At 37.4% G+C, this 14311-nt stretch overlaps 1 protein-coding gene across 1 annotated transcript in view; it reads left to right on the plus strand.

Moving 5' to 3' along the window:
* Positions 1-1501: 1501 nt before the first annotated feature.
* The window catches only part of LOC150075298 (nuclear transcription factor Y subunit alpha-like), a 111979-nt gene continuing 99169 nt past the window's right edge, over positions 1502-14311 (plus strand). Inside the window, exon 1 of the mRNA XM_090388293.1 lies at positions 1502-1760. The gene's annotated coding sequence lies outside the window, so the exon portion shown is untranslated. The remainder of the gene's footprint in view (positions 1761-14311) is intronic.

Consider the following 14311-nt stretch of genomic DNA (forward strand, 5'->3'; position numbering starts at 1 on the left):
ATTCTATAATTCCTGGTGTTGATTACCTGGTCTTGGATGGCCAGCATGAATTCTTGAGTCTCATAGAAGAGCGTCCCGCTCGTGAGCCATGCATTGGAAACAATTTTTTCTATGTGATCTTGATGGAGATCATTGTAGTGTCTGCCATGGAGTGTGTTCTCTGCCCATCTTTCTAGTTTCGTTTGTGCCTCCTGGTTGGAAGGGGACTCCTCACTTAGGTTGAGTGGGGTATACCGCTTGTTTATCTTCCTTATGGCCTGCTGGTGTGAATTGTTATTATTATTAACAATATTGTGCAAGGAAGCCGTGGCTTTTGCTACCCCAGCCACAAAACAATTGAGTTATCCCCTGAGAGAAAAAAACAGAAGTAGATGGGAATCACCAAGAAAGAGAAGAATGATGATATTCAGCTCAGGACCCTGGGTATTCCAAGCCCCCATAGTCACCAGATATGAGCCCCCTGGGGTTATTATTGAAGAAACCTTCAATTTCATGAAATGAATAGTATACTTTAGATGGTGGCCGGTCAGTGTACTTAATTATTAAAAATAAGACATTTTATTATGCGTGTCCTGTTTCTTCAAGTTTTGAAGAAACTTGAAGAAACAGGACACGCATACTTTTCCATTTTGACTCCTTCTTCTGGTCGAGGAGTTGGGTTATCAGTGCCGGATTTTGGCACAAGCAAAATGAGCCCAGACTACCTGCCTTTCCCCGAGCTGGGCTCGTTTTGTAAGGATAAAAATTCATTTTTAAGAAGAAAAATTTCGTTTGTTAAAAACGAAATAAATAAACAAACATGTTTTACTACATATTTTGGGTTTCTTCTCATGCTTTGCCTTACGGTTGATTTGGGTTTTATTGTCACATTAGCAGTTAAGACTGCATTACGGCCTGATCATGCCTAAATCCTGCCGTGCTAATTGAGTTGGATTTTTTTCTTTATTAAAATTAGATTACTATTAAAAATCTAAAGATTTGAATTTATTAAAGGGTTTATCACAAATGAAATAAAAAGAAGAAAAACTAAGTTTATGAAACTTGGTTTTTCTTCATTATTTTTTTTATGAAAATTAGTGAAAGTTTCATGAAAGCTTACGGTACAGATAGATAAAAATGTATATCTCTAGTATTTTATTTCAATGAAGATACAAATACACATTTATTTTTATGATTATTATAATTTCTTAATCGATTACAATCATCAGGGTTTAACTGAATTGAATTATTCCCAATTTTAGATAAACCTGCCATATAATGATTTATGGAACAGTTACTCCAGGCGAATACTACCAATGAATGGCAAATTAAGAAAGAACGAGAAAGATAAAGGAAAAGAAAAAATCGAAATGCCTGAGGCTCGAAACTACCCTTGGCGGAAGTTTATTCAAGCTATTACATTTGTTGTCCTGAATTTCGATAACCCAACTTTCTGGCTTTTCCATTTACTACCTGCGCCCTTACATAATACAAAGGCTGTTTTCTCTATGTATGTATGTTTCTGCTGAGCTACGTGGTTACTCAGTGGTTGTTAAATTGAAAAGCTCGTATACTAAATTATGTAATTACACACTAATATTAGATACTGTTACATTTGAACAATAATTGTATAACTTTTCGTAAGAAAACAGTAATCCACGAAAGGGTAGAAACAGCACCAATAAAGGTGAAGCTCCTTGTTTTTATGACCGGTGATTCGTTGTCCATTGGTGCAGGATTTCCATAGCCAATCAAGAAGGGACCACTACGCTCCTACCAATGTAAGTTCACAAATTATCTTTGATTTTGGATACCGCATGCTTTCAGACCATGTGCCGCATTATTCGAGTTGAACAGTAGTCATATTTAGGTGTTGGATTGTTGCCGAATGCAGTTTTCATTATGTGATACAGAAGGGTAAAATGGCGATGTCTGTTCCTGTCTGTAGTGCTATTACCATCGCGTTAGAGACAAAGGAGGACAGTTCGTTGTCGATAAGCGTAAAGATAGTGTACTCGAAGAGACTCCTTTTAAATTATTTTCATATTGGAATTATATAACTAGTACCAGTTTTTCTGTTAATTAATAAAGGTTGTATAATGTGTTAGAAACCAAAAAAAAAAAAAAAAACTTGTTTGTTTCACTTCGTGTTATTTTGTTTCATAATGTCATCCATTTTTATTTTGCATCTGAAGTATTTCGGTTACTTCAATGATAGGTGAATGACGTATTTTTATCGCCAGAATAAAAGATTAAAGACAGAATAATGGGTATTTGTCAAATTTTCCATTGCTATAAGCATTCTCGCATACTTTAAAATGCTGGTGATCTGTGAAACGTGGCAAGCGTATTGATCAATTTCGTACAAAATGGTCTGCCTACATTCCATACATGAAGCATAGAGTAGCATTACGAAAGTGTGTGTAAATGTAATTCATATAATTTCTGTACATGTCAAATAAGTACATATTAACTGCAGTTTTGGCGTGAATAGAGTTGTGATATACAGTACTTTGCCAAAGTTATTTTCTTAGGTTTCGTTTGTTTGCCTTTCATCTAGAAGAATTGTCAAGTAATAGGCATTATTACTTGGAGGAAAGCATTTTTGGTTTGCTGAGAAATAATTAAATTTAAAGGTAGTTTTTTATCTCGGTTGTGAAAACAATTTACGTTGCATTTAATGGAGGAATTGTTTTAGCATTACAATAAACATTTTATCTTAATTTATTATATAAATTAAATTCATCTCCTAATCAAGTTACACGTACTATATTTGTCGCTGTTTAATGTGTGGAAAATCCCCCTAGGTCGTTAAACTTCAAAAATATTTGGCTGATACAGTGACTTATTGTAGGACAGCTTTCAGAAAATGCCTTCACCAAAACGCTTCTGACTTGCAAACGAACCTCAAATGCTGTATACATATAACAAATGAGAAAGGATTAGATTCCACACAACCACCCTTTGGTTTAGTTTTGATTAAATAAATAAATAAAATTACAACTTTTTTTTAATTATTTTATTTTGTTTGCATTTCAAAAATGTGTGAAGCAATGTTTAATTTTTTCTTATTTACTTTTCTAATTAATGGCTTGTTCATGATTTAACTCATTAAACATTGTCCTGTTCCATCTTTAACTCAAAATAAACATTGCTTGTTCTGAATACTGAAAGTGTACCTTGTTTTTGTATTGCTGCACATAGTCTAAACTTTGCATTTAACCAAAAATTCCTTCTTGGAATTTGGAATTCATCGATATGGAATATTATTTGGACTTGCAGGTCCTTGAGTCCTTTCAGGCATTGTGAAAATCAAGTTCAGAAGTATTTGAAAGAAACTTCAGTGTTCAAGGCTGAATGTAAGATTAAATTTAATTTTGAATTTACAATTTGATGTAAAAGCCACACATTTTGTACTCTTCAAGTTCTTCTGTGGCAACAAAATACAGACAGCATAGAAGTGTTGAATTGACATTTTCATGATATCTTACAAAAATTGCATTAAAACCAAATTTGATTTTTTTTCATTTTACTGGTGAAAAAGGCAATTGCTACGTATCTGTGAGCTGTTGCATCTCTTAGGGAAGATAAAAGGATGAAGAGTTTGCCATGCCCTTCAAGTATGGGAGGAATGCTTAAGGACAAATATTTTTAGTGTACCTTTCATGTCGAGAAATTTTTGGATGAGCTAGATTGAATCACCCAGCCTTTCACAAAACTTCTCGTACCATTGGGAAGTATGCTGGTTTTATGCAGCAGAACTTGGAGTTTCTCTCCGATTCTTTGAAAAGCAATATCACTCCTATCCAAAATTATATCTCCAGAATGTTTTGGTAGCTTGAATTGCAGTCTGGAATCTTGTATACAGATCATCTGTGGTTAGTATCTGCCACCACTAATCACTTTTTTTTTTTTTTTTTTTGTTATAGAATCCTGGATTTTCTACCATCATGTTCAGATCTAGTATTCTTGAGGAATTTCATTTTCTCCTCTCTTGCCCCTCATTTTGCAGTAACTGAGATTAACTTTATAATGAACCAATTTACAGGAGAATTTGACCACATTAACACATAGGTTTTTGTTCGTGTTAGAGCTGAACCAGCTGACTTCAGAATTTGCTGAAGTTAACTTCAGGCCAGGATGACTGCCCAGATTTGATCATTTGCCAAACTAAGGATAATAACAAATCGTTGTCTGGATGACCAGTGGTGAAAAGTTAAGAATAGAGACATTAAGATTTTATATGTAAAACTGTGAATTGTTTCCTATAAATTGTTATTTATCACAGAAATGTAATTTCAACCTTTTCTTACCTTTATTCATTTATAAAGGATCTGCTGTCCTCAGTTCTGGAATTTCTGAGTTGATCCAGTTAATTCAAGTGGAGTTATTAATGATTATTACTATTGTACAGCATAGCTAACTTATGCAGTGTTTAGCACAATGCAGTTTACTTTGTAAACTGTAACTTGGGAGGGGAGATTTGAACTAAAGTTTTTTTTTAGCTTCCAAGTTCTCTGTATAAAACACCTCGATATAGTTTTCTGCCAGTCCTCGATCTCCTTGCCTGAGTTGGTGGACAAAAGGAGATACATCATTAGTACCATCATTCTGTGTTGGGGCCTTGCTCTTGAATCTGTCAGTAGTTTAGGAAATTAACCATTCTTTGTTGGAGCCTATCTTGTATTTTATTTATTCTTTTTTTTTTGAAAACCCTAAACATGAGAGGTATTGGAGCCTATGGTACTTAGGACCATCTATGAGTTGAAGGTTGAGAAGATGAAATAAGATATTTGTTGATATTAAACTTGAACTTCTGTACATTGTAATTTTCAGGAAATGTATATGAAGAAAGGTTGGTCCAGAGAATAGAAGTTGAATAAATAAATGAAGAAGAAAAGTTGGTTCTGTGAGTTGGATAGTAAAAGGATGTTGACTGGCTGCAGCACATGTCTCTATTGCTTTGGAAGACAGAGCAGGAACTATAGAAGCCGATTCAGAACAACAGTGCCCATCGAAGTATCTATAGAAAACAGAACATCTATGAGGCAGATAGTGGAGAGGCTGTTAGAGAAGGCATTAATTAATCTAACTGCCCTCTTTTGAATGGAATCTAGAAGCCTCCAAGAGGTTTTGGGGATACCACCCCAGATGTGGTAACAATATTCTATTGTAGTGCAGATTTGCGATTTGTACAGAGAACAGTTTTTTAGAAGAAAAGTAATGCTGAGAGTGAAAGAGAAAACCAAGTTTGTTAGATGCAGAGTAAGCAATATTTGTAATGCATTTATGCCGAGAGAGAGAGAGATTAGAAGTCAAGGTAATCCCAATAGAGATATATAATCTTGCCTAGAAATCAGAATGCCCTACTGGATAATTACCTGGAAATCAGCATTTAAGGAATTGGTAGTAGATATTCAAGAAGTTGAAGCTATTTGTACAGGGCAAGGTTTCTCAAACTTGAAAGGTGGAAAGCAATGTGCTCTCATCAGCAAAACTATGGATAGGATTTTCAGTCAATGGAAGAAGGTCATTAATATACAAGAGGAAAAGAGTGGGAGAAAACTGAACCTTGGGGACATCAGCATTAGTGGAGAAGTTAGAAGACAGAGGGCTATCACTTGCAGTGAGCAGTCAGAGAGAAAACTGGATATCCAATTACCATAAGATGGAAGCTTATTTAGAAGACCTTTAGGCCAGACACGATCAAAAGCCTTTGGAAATGTCAAGAGCAACTGCTTCAGTTGCTCTTGACAAAATTGGCGGTGAATGGATTTCTCCATTACTTTAGCAAGAGAATTAAGCACAATGGAACAATTGTATGGGAAGGATTTGTCTAAGTTTTTAGGAATTTGCAGGAAATGAGCAAATTTCCAAGCAGAACAAAAAATGCCAGTGGAATAAGAAAGTGTAAAAAGGCGACACAGGACAGGGGTAAGCTCAGGAGCACAGGTTTTGAGAACAAATGGAGAAATACCATCAGGACCTGGAGCTCAGAAAGAAAGCATCAAGATTTGTCAAAATCGTCCTGACATTCTTTTGACGGAAGACCACACTGAACTTTCAAGCACATGTGGCTTATCTTCGAACTATCTGCTTGAAGAAATTGAATATCCTTTGGTGTGTCATCTATGTCATGGAGTGCTGATCGACATACCCTTACCATCTTTATAGAGCTCTCATCAGATCTCATTTGGACTACCGTTCTCCAGTGTGTAACTCTGCGAGGAAGAGTACTTTAGGGCGATTAAATACTATCCAGCACAGTGCTCAGAGCTTCTCTTGGGGCTTTCAGAACCTCCTCAGTTCAGAGTCTTTACATTGAAGCCACAAACCTCCCATCTTCGGAGGAAAACGTTGCTTTTGATGTATGCCGCAAAAATCTGCAGTCTTCCCTCTCACCCTAGTTGATGTCTGTAAAATACCAAATAGGAGTCATTTTACAAAAGTAAACCAAATGAAAATAGACCTGCTGCACTTAGATTAAAGAACTGACTCAAATGTGGAACATAGAAATTGGCAATACATATCAGGACACGAAACCGCCTGATCCACCGTGGATAAATATCCCTGCAGTTTACGATGACTTTCCAAGTGGGGAAAAAACACCTTGTCTCCCTTCAATATTGCAGAGTTAAATGAAACTCACTCTGCTGCTAATTCACAGACCTGTAAGATCTATATACAGATGGCTCAAGAACTGAGACCCAAGTAGGTGCTGCTGCGATCTTGTCATTCACAACTTCTGTCTCATTTCTTGTAGAATGTAGTATCTTCACTGCTGAGCTTTATGCTATAAACTTGGCTCTAGATCACATTACTGAACTTCTAATTACACTTGCTTTAATATAATAATAAAATTCTTTATTCATAGAAATGCAGGACATGATTCCTGCTACAGGCAACTAGAGGATATACACTGACTCTCTGTGCTGTCTCTACCATAAATAGTAATACCAACTCCTCTCACCCTATAATAAACAAATCCATTCAAAATTACTTGCTTGTAATGAGTCAAACCAAACTGTTACATTCTGCTGGATTCCAGCACATTGGGGAATAACAGAAAATGAAAGAGCAGATCTTTTAGCAAAACAATCAGATACTACTTTTTTTCCATACTTTTCAAACTCCATATGCCAATTATAAACATTATCTGTAAAGCATGTTACAATAGCTGGTCACTAATCTGGAGAGGTTATCCAGGAAACAAACCATACCAAATAAAACCAGAACCAAAGCTGTGGCTCTCCAGCTTCTGGGAAAGCAGATGAGAAGAAATAATTTTAGGAAGGCTAAGGATTGGGCATACTCACCTGTATCTATTAACTAATGACAGTGCTCCCCAGTGTACATCATGTCAAGTACAACTGACCATTTGTTAGTGGGCTGTCCCCACTTTCAAAACATCTGCTTTTAAACACCTTTAAATAAATTATTAATACACAGTCATCAATAAATTTATTGCAAATTCTGGGAGATGATCCTAATAAAAAAGAACTATTTACTTTCCTGAATTGGATAGGAATATATAAAATATAGTTATTTTTTTTAATATTCACCATTAGAAAGACACAATACGGCCCTAGCAGCCTATGTGTCGTTAAACCCAATAACAATGGAAGACCACAGGAGACATTGAATGGAGTGAATTGGGAATGATGGGAGATGTTTTACCAAAATCATCAATACACGAGTTGGAAGAGAAATAGGATGCTAGCAGGTCAGTTTTATCTTTGTCTGAAGTGGCAATAGAACCTTGAGTCTTTGAAATGTATAGGAGGTTAGCCTGTGCGGACATTGCTCCTTAAAGCTCTTCAAACAGAGAAGTTTTTCCTGATTTATTTTCTGCTTTATTAGTTTAAATTGTCATATTAACTTATTTTCTAGAGTAGCTTTATATTCCTAGTTACGATACTTAGTTTAAAGTTTAACTTAGACAGAGATTTCGTAGATATTACTTAGTATCGGTAACGGTATCAAATCCACGTGTCACAAACCAAATTTTTTTTTTTTTTTTTTTTTAACCAAATTTAGTCGATTTATTAACCAACTGTTATATCAAATTATCATCTATAAGTAGATTATAGACCTAGTCAGGATCCTTAGTTTATTCTAAATTGAGATAGCGAGATTTGGTAGCTAATCAATACTTACGAGTCCGTAGAAATACCGTTCGTGATTCCCGCCATTTTTACACGATAGCATAAGCTTAGTGTCGTATAGTGCATAATATAATATTGTCAATTAATCAGTAAATCTATTAATCTTGATAAACTTTATTGTCAATTAAATTGTACTTTTAACTCTATATATATATATATATATATATAACGACTTAATCGTAACAAATAATTAATACATAACTATAGTGGTACACGTGATACGGAAGTTGTATAAAGGGAACTCGTAGAAAACACTAGATACCGAAAAAAATATATATATAACATAACTGTTTTGGGATATAACTTAAGGATTTAATTTTTGTTTTGAATTTTATTGAATTAAATCGGAATCATGACTCTGACCAGAGCAGCAAAGCAAAAGGCTCAAGCTAATGGGAGTGCTGTGGTTCAGGGGAGAACTGAGGGGGGCAGTTGCCCTCTGAATCACAGTCTATTAAAATGCACTGTTTGCTTGATGTTTGCGGAGCAGTCGGGTACGGGACATGATACTGCCAAGGGGGATGTCTTTGTGTGTGCACGATGTAAGGAGTGCAAGGAAATCAGGCGACAACTCAGCGTTGTTATGGGCCTTTATGAGAGCTTGAAGGACAGGGTGGATGCCCTCGAAGGAAATAAATTGAGGGGCCCATCAAGCTCTCAGCTGCCCACATCAACGCCAGAGCTTGCACTTGGTCATCAGGCAACACAGAAGCAGCCCCCTAGGCAGAATGCGCTGGTCCCACAGGAACTAGTATTTGTTGGTGACTCTATTGTCAGGGAAACGGGGAACATACTTTGTAAAAAGGATAGGTGGAATAGGACCAGGGTATGTCTGCCAGGGGCAAAGGTTGATGACGTTGTAGAGCGGATATCATCTTTTAAGGGCACAAAAGGTGATATAGTTGTACACGTTGGCACTAATGATATTAAGAGTAGGAGACCGGCGGAATTACTTAGCAAGTACAGGTCACTGTTGAAAAAAAGCCGTGAATTAGGGTTGAACTTGAAAGTGTCTGCAATTCTGCCCAGACACGATAGGAGGGAGTATATGATGAGAGCCTTGTCGATCAATTCGGCCCTGGAGGGATTGTGCAAGGCTCAAGGGGTAGAATTTTTTTCAGCCTGGACTGTACTTGTTAACAGGAGAGATTGCTTCTACAGGAATGGGATACACTTAAATAGAAAGGGTGCAAGAATTTTTGCTGATGCTGTCGAGGCAGTGTTAGGTGGGTCGGGAAACTGCTAGTTGGGGGGGATACAAGGACTAATAGATTAACAGTAGCCACTGGCAGAGGTGGAAGTGATTCTTGCACTGCTTCTATTGAAATGAGCAGAAGTCTGAAAAACAAGATGCAGGATATTTCAGAGACTGCTGGTAGTCATTGCGGTACAAGTAAACACATGGGTTGTGTTAGGGTAGCTAAGAATAGAAACAGGTGCATGTATACCTGCGTGTACACCAATGCTAGGAGTTTGGTAAATAAATTTGATGAATTTGAGGTATTGCTCAAAACATCAAAGGCAGATATTGTTGGGATATCAGAGACGTGGTGTCACACAGATATAAGTAATGCGGAACTGGAATTTGGGGAATACAATGTGTATAGAAAGGATAGACAGGACAGGAGGGGAGGAGGGGTTATGCTATTAATTAAGAAACACATAAAGTCCAAGGAAGTGAAGCCAGTCGACATCGATGGACAGGGCAGTGTCGAGTCAGTTTGGTGCGACATAAGCATAGGGAAATCAAAATTGAGAGTAGGAGTGTGCTATAGGCCTAATGACTCTGATGAGTATAATAAGATATTGTACAGGGAAATAGAGTGGGCCAGTAAATCTGAGAGTCTTATAATGGGGGACTTTAATTTCCCAGATATTGACTGGAATTTGTGGGTTGGTCACTCGCACACTAGCAAGGCTTTTGTGGATTTATTGGATGATTGTTTTCTACATCAGCATGTTCGTGAGGCAACAAGAGGGAGCAATACTCTTGATCTGATTATCAGTAGTGATTCTTCATGCATTAAGAACCTGCAGATAAATGAACCACTAGGTGGCAGTGATCACAGTGTGTTGAAGTGGGATTTACTCAAGGAGGTAACTACCATCAGAGGTAAAGGGAAGGGTTTTTGTTTTCGTAAAGGCGACTATGATGGTCTGAGACAGTATTTAAATTCTATACAGTGGGACCAACTGATGATGTTACCAACAGCAAACTCAAAATGGGAAGCATTCAAGGAACTAATCTTGGAGGCTACCAGGCTTTACATACCAACTAAGAAATATTGTTCAAGGTTTAGGCCTAAATGGTTGTCAGATGAGCTAATGAGACATGTGGCAGAGAAGAAAAATGCATGGGATACATACAAATTAATGGGTGACATGGAAGCCTATGATAGATATAAGTTGGTCTGTAACCAAGTCACAAAGGAGATTAGGCAGGCAAAGGCAGACTATGAAAAATCCTTGGCAAAGGATGCAAAGAAAAACAGAAAAGAGTTTTTTACATACTTGAACTCGAAAAGGAAAGGGATGAATCAGATTGGTCCACTGGATATTGATGGTTCAACAGTTGAGGATCCTGCTCAGGTGGCTAACAATCTAAACGAGTATTTTGCATCTACATTCACACATGAGGAGTTATTCAGGAAGGAGAATGATGTAGGTAAAGTAAACATTGGCAGTGAGCTGGATGATTTTGTAATAACTGAGAGGAAAGTGGAGGAGAGATTGTTGAGGATAAACATAAAAAAGGCACCTGGGGTGGATGGGATCTATCCAGTTATATTAAAGGAGGCAGCAAAGGAAGTATGCAAACCCCTAGCCATAATTATGAGAGCTTCTTTGGACTCAGGGGAGGTGCCCATAGACTGGAGATGTGCAAATGTAACCCCAATTCACAAAGGAGGATCAAAGGCTGACACAAGTAATTATAGACCTGTTAGTTTAACTTCTGTTCCAGGTAAATTAATGGAGGCACTGGTTAAAGAAGCACTGCAGGATCATCTAGACAAGAATTCAGTTATAGCTCAGACGCAGCATGGTTTTGTTAAGGGCAGGTCTTGCCTGACCAATTTGATTGGATACTATGATGTAGTCACAAAAGAACTGGATGCAGGGAATAACTTTGATATTATATATTTGGATCTTAGAAAGGCTTTTGATACTGTTGCACATGGAAGACTGCTGCACAAATTGGAGCAGTGTGGCATTGGAGGCAAATTGCTGCTATGGATAAGGGGATGGTTGAGTGGCAGAAGACAGAGAGTGGTAATCAATGGACACTGCTCAACGTGGACTAATGTTATTAGTGGAGTTCCTCAAGGTTCAGTGTTGGGTCCGTTGTTGTTTTCGGTGTTTATGAATGATATTGATGATGGGATATCAAGTTTAATGTCCAAGTTTGCAGATGATACAAAGGTTGGCAGGGTCGTTAAGGACAATACTGACGCTATGCTGCTGCAACAGGATCTGGAAAGGTTGAACAGATGGGCTGAGAGGTGGCAAATGAGGTTTAACATCGACAAATGTAAAGTGCTGCATATGGGAAACAGTAACCCCAGAGCAACGTATCAACTCTGCGGTACTACACTGACAGTGGTGGAGAATGAAAAGGACCTGGGGGTAATTGTGCAGGCAGATATGAAGTTCTCTGAGCAGTGCAGACGAGCTGCAAGAGTAGCGCATGGTGTCTTGTCAATGATATACAGGAATTTTTCTAGCAGGGATAAGGAGGTGATTATTCCCTTGTATAAGGCAATGGTAAGGTCACATCTTGAGTACTGTATACAGGTCTGGAGGCCTCATTTCAAGAAGGATGTAGAGCTGCTGGAACGGGTACAGAGAAGGGCAACAAGATTAGTAAATGGAACAAAGGGTTGCTCTTACGAAGAAAGGCTTAAGTTTTGCAAATTACAGAGTCTGGAGACTAGGCACCGGCGAGGTGATCTGATAGAGGTGTATAAGGCTTTGAATGGTTTGAGCATGCTCAATGCCAATGGGATTCTTCATCTTTCTCAGAATAATCACCTCAGAGGGCATAAATTCAAATTGAGGAAGGACGGATGATGATCGATGTGCGGAAATTTGCCTTTGGCCAGCGGGTGGTTGGTTGGTGGAACCGACTTCCATCACTTGTTGTTGAAGTTGATAGCCTAAACAAATTTAAAGCTCAACTGGACAGGTATTTCGAACGAACGGAGGGGTGAAATGGGAATGGGTGTTTTTTTTTTTTTTTTTTTTTTTTTTGGCTGATGCTGAATAAGCTTGCTTTCTTGCATCATATGCCTCTGCTAATGCTAATGCTAATGCTAATTTTTAACCAACTATACACCAATACTTAGAAATGAAGAAACCTCAGACTCTATGAATTTAAAGAATAAATCCAATAATAAACAAAACTGTAATAAGTGAAATATAACCTGGAATCCCTTAGTAGCCAGCTAAAATGCTTAGAATAGAGAATCTCAGATTGTGGTGGGGAAAAGAACAATGCCAATGGAAGACTGAACTGGATGTAAAAAGCTAATGGCTCAAAAGTATGGGCTGAATAAATATCTGCTAAGCATTTTCTCCAATGTAAAAATGATTATAATTGTAGTTTTCATTAATAGGGTGCTATCTGGAAGCATTTAGTGGCTTGGTTTGAGACCTAATCCTTAAGTTTTTTTCAGTTCTTGATTTAGTAAGTACTTCACAATCAAAGGTTTTGCATCACAGGACCACAGCTGTTCAAGCCCAAACCTATGGCAGGGTTTAGAGATAAATGTAACACTGCACTTGGAGTACTGTGTCCAATTATGGAGACTGCATCTAAAAAAGACATCAGATTTCTTGAAAGGAACCAAAGATAGGGAAATGTCTCGTGAGATTAGCAAAAGAGCACTCGTATAAGAAAAGACTGAATTTATGGGATACAGAACTTAACTGGATACCTTAGAGGGGAACTTAAGTGAGGTCTATAAGGCTCTGAGAGCATGAAAATAAATAGAAAATAAGTAGAATGAAAGAGGGTAAATTTTTCACTGTTATAATTCCAGAAGTAGGAACCATAAATTCAGATTATTGGGGAAGGTATTTTCTTTTAATCAATGAGTTGTTAATTACTGGAATAAGTTGTCTCCATAGGTGGTTGAGGCTAACAGCTTGGGGAAATTCAAAGGTCAGCTAGATAGATACATAGGTGAGGAGGGAATCACATAGGTGGTTTATTTATTTATGTATATATATTTAATCCCAGGGGCTCATATCTGGTAAGTATGGGCATGGCACACCCAGGGTCCTGAGCTGGATATCATCATTCTTCTCTTTCTTGGTGATTCCCTTCTACTTCTGACTCTTGTTCTCCCCCTCCCCCCCCTCTCTCTCTCTCTGTCAAGGTAACTCAGAATTTTTTTGGCTGGTGCATCAAAAGCCTCAAGGCTTCCTTCCACCATATGGCTAATAATAATAATAATAATAACTGCAGACCTGTTTAGTTTGAAGGACCATACCTTTAACTGTTCTATCTTTTATACTTTTTATATTGTGTGGCTAAAACTGTAGGGGAGAACTGTACAGATGGTATCTTGGGGGTTTAAACTATACTGCAATATTAGTAAATGAGTGTTCCCAATCTTTTAACAAGCTAGTCTAGGAAGGGTTTGCTGTAATTTTGTTCAGTGGGAACAAAATTCTCCACTACAGCAGTTCTTGACCTGTATTAAAAATATGCTGTCTAATTGATCATATCAGAGTTGAGAAACTGCATGTTGGTATTTGAATATATATAGCATCTACCAAAAGTTAAGAGTAACTTTTTATTTTACTTCCCTGGAAAAGCAAAGAACCATTAGAAACTAAACTTTTAACATAAACCCAAAAAATTTTATGCTGTAACATAGTACAGAATTAGTTTTTGGCGATTTTTTTAACTTATTACTATTTATAGATCAACTCTGAGACCACCCACCATCTTATAAGAAGCCAGCAAACTTCAAAACAGCCGTCCTGGTTGTGTCTCAGATTTTTAAATGTGTAGCAGAGTTGCCTATTTAGGTGATTCTATACAATTTAAGAAGATATTATCAACTTAGAACTGTAGATAACAGTATTTATCTCCAAGTTGAACATAAGCCCGAGTCTTTGCACTGAGGAATTGAGGCCAGTCTTTATTATGAGCAGATAGT

The sequence above is a fragment of the Mastigoproctus giganteus genome, chromosome 14 (assembly GCF_048544385.1).
Source record: "Mastigoproctus giganteus isolate SK-2022 chromosome 14, ASM4854438v1, whole genome shotgun sequence".
NCBI lineage: Eukaryota > Metazoa > Arthropoda > Arachnida > Uropygi > Thelyphonidae > Mastigoproctus > Mastigoproctus giganteus.